The sequence below is a fragment of the Alligator sinensis genome, unplaced genomic scaffold (assembly GCF_000455745.1).
Source record: "Alligator sinensis unplaced genomic scaffold, ASM45574v1 scaffold203_1, whole genome shotgun sequence".
Lineage (NCBI taxonomy): Eukaryota > Metazoa > Chordata > Crocodylia > Alligatoridae > Alligator > Alligator sinensis.
Window position 1 is genome coordinate 2,185,207 of NW_005841949.1, and position 3,630 is coordinate 2,188,836.

The following is a 3,630-nucleotide window of genomic DNA, read 5'->3' on the forward strand; positions in this document are numbered from 1 at the left end:
GCCCCCCCGGGTGCCCGCCACGCGCCTGTGGCCGCCCGGTCTCAGCTGGACGGGGCCTGCTTTCGTTGCACACCCGCTTCGAGGCGCCCCGCGAGGGAGGCTCCCGAGGAGACCGCGGCGGCCGGCATCCTCCCCGCCCCTTCAGCCACTGCGTCTCCCCGCCGATGTCCGCGCAGGCGCAGTCAGCAGCATCGCCGGCGCGATGGAGGGGTGCGAGGGTGCCCACCAGGGCTGCAAAACGCAGACTGGTTTTGCCGTTGTTTAAAGCAGTTGGGAAACTAAATCCCAATCCAGATCGTGTGAGAAATGGTTATGTTGCATTGGTCTGTGGAAAACAAGGCTGGGGGACAGGCCAGCAGGTAAAAGCCACCAGAACTGAGCCAGGTGTCCACGTTGTAGCCGTATTGGGCTGGAGGCAAAAGGTATGAGAACTCGTGGTAGAAGTGGCTCCTTTTATTAGGCCAACTAGATCTATGCAAAAATAAAATAAAAATCCTTAATTGCAAGCTTTCTGGCACAAGCACCCTTTTTCAGACATAGGAGAGAAGATTGTGAGCACCCCTATGGAAAGAGTCAGACCACAGGAGAGCAATGAGTAGACTCCAGAAACTAGGAGCAATTCATACTGATCAGGGTTCAGACATACTAAGAGTGCAGTGAGAAGGCTGTGCTGATTTCAGTGGGATGAAAATGAGGCACTTTTCACTAGGGGGAAGACCTATTTGGTACACAAAGGAAAATGTGGAAGCCTGCAAAGAAACTCTTACTAGAGGAAAGAGAAAAAGTGCAACATTTTTGGAACTATATTAACCTGTTAAGAGACTTCAAAAATATTCCAAATATAAAGAGGAAAAAAAGAGAGAGAAAAACATTTATAACTAAGATTTTTCTTCACTGTCTCATAATCTCTTAGAAAATGGATAGGGGAAGGCATGGATAACTATTTTTAGGGTTTTGCTAATGGTTGATATTTTAAAAGAACAAAACCTTAGGGTTCTGCTCTTTTTGTGCAGGGAAAAGTAAAAGAAATGGAAATGTTACTCCTTGGAATCCAAATCTATTGGATGAAAAAGAGAGTCAAAGCAATAAGGCATCATCAGGTCCTGAATCTTTGAAAGCCCCTCCACAGAATGTTCTGTTCAGTCAGACTACCATTTCAGGTATCTCTATGGCATTTATCAATGTAGTATTTAGTGTCTGGGTGAACATGGCTGAACAGCAAGGAGATGAACTGGAGAGTAACTGTCGTATCGTGCTCCAGGAAACATGCAGGGACTTTTTAGCTAAACAAACTTGTTCTGTTGCCTGAAATCCATAAATTGGGGAAGGTAGTTAAGTCCCAGCAAAACAAGTACAGTGGTAGACTGAACTAAAGGCCCCAATGAAACAAAGATTTCCCTGGCAATATCATGGGTTAAGAAACTAGGACCCTGACCCATCAGGAGCCAGCACCCACCAACCTTGTAAAATTTCACGGAAATTCCTTTGTTTTAAGTTCATGGATTTTTCCACCCAGCATTAGACCGCTCGCGTTTCTCCATGGTAGGATGTGATTGGGTCCAAGACAAAATCAATTTTAAAATGTAAAGTAAATGCACCAATAACCCCAGAACAGAAGCATCCAGATAGAATTTTGCTAGGAGCTAAACAGTTGGTGAGCGTGACATTTCCATATTGATTAAGGATAGTTGTTTTAATAGTTGTTTTTTTAAACCCTCATGTTCCAAGAATAATAGGTTTACAGGGTGGGTTGGAGAGCTTGCATGGTAAACCATTTCTCTGAATAGTAACTGAAAAAAGCTCTTCTCTCCATTCTTGAGATATTCAGCTATTAACCAAATGGAAAGACTCCACTATGGGACAGAAGCAGACTTGATTACATAGAATTATATTTTCTGTTTAATAAAATATGGAATGCAAACCTGTGCTCTCTAGAAAGAACATCAGCATCCAGCTATAAAACTCTTACTCCTGAATCCCTAGACAGGAAAACCCCCCCCAGAAACAGTGCATTTTTAAAACCAAAATAGTCATCAGAGCCACCCTTAGGGGTGTGCGGGGCCTGGGGCATATCAGCCTGTCGGGGAGTGGAGGTGGCAAGTGGACGGAGGGCGAAGTGGCCACAAAGAATGCTGCCGCCCTCAGCGGGGCCTGTACAGCACTGTCCACAGGGCACCCCCAAAATGTGGGGCCTGGGGTAGTCACCCTGATTTCCCGCCCCCCCGGGACGGCTTTGATTCTTATAAACAAGCAGATATTTCTCTGTGATATCCAGTAAGTGAGGCACAATCCCTAGTGTTCAAATCTTGTGGACAATAGACTTCTTTTACTGGTTTTGATTTATTTTCTCAAGTTTGCAGTGATTCGTTAATAAGCTAACTGGATAATATTTAAGGAGCAACTGTGAGTTAGTAGTTAGAGCAGGCGAGGAGAAATTGGGTCTATTGTATTCTGCACCTTACTCTTGCATGTATTTGCTGAGTTATTTAACCTCTTTGTGCCGCAGTCCATGATAAAGTGAGTCTCAAAAAGTGCAGTGGGATAAGTGTAGTGCACTTTGAGATCCTTTTTTAAGAGGCTCTGTAGTAGAACAGATCACTATCATAGTTGAGGACAAAAATGAACTTTCAATGCATTTTTATTTATTTGCCTGTTAATTCAAGTTTTGAACTCTGGTTTCCTACTAATGAAAGGCCTATTTTTTAAATCACTGAAATTTGAAATACATATTCCACTGGATATGTATATATCACTTTAAACTTTTTGACTAAGTAAAGACATTTGGAGTAGTTAAATCTGGTTCAAAGCGGCCACTTGATTTAAACTTAGCTCACCCCATGTTGACCTTACGCTTACAGACGCGGTATCAGTGACAGGCGATCAGTCTAAACCTGTAATTGTACAAAAGTTCCATGCACACAAACTGATCTAAACATTGCAGAACCTGGTTTAAGATAAACCTGGATCTATGTAGTATCAACTTATTCAATTTAGGCCAAACTGGTGCATGGTACTTCTGTCCACTTTCCCTGCACAGCCCAAGGGCTGGGAAAACCCAGCCACTGGCCCCAGCCACAAGAATGCTCTTTTCACCCCCTCCCTCCCCCCCACACTGGTTTATTTTTTGTGCTGCACCACCACTCCCCACAACTATCCAGTCCTCTCAGCCCCTATCCCACAAGTCACTTTGGGTGAAGCTGCTTTTAGCATGCTGCCAGAACTAAACAAGTAAGTCCTGGTGAGGGGAGGGGCAGGAGGGGGGGATGTGGGTGTAAGTTCACTGGGAGGAACCCTAACCCCAACCTACCCCACCCATGGGTTGCGTCTGCCCCCCACCCTACCTATGGCTTATACCTGGCCCCAGTACCGCACCCGTGGGATGTGCTGCTTCCCCTCCCCGCTAGGTCGTGCCTCTCCCTTAGCCCCTGGTAGACCCCTGATTCCCTCCAGTCAGCTGGACCTCCAAACACCCCCTGCTTGTTCTCCCCATTCTGACTTACCTGATATTGGGCAGCCATTTTTAATCGATTTAACTGCCCCTAATGTCCCCAAATGTCTGTAGAATCATAGATCTGGAAGGGACCTGTAAGATCATCAGGTCCAGTCCCCTGCCATGGGCAGGAAGTTATT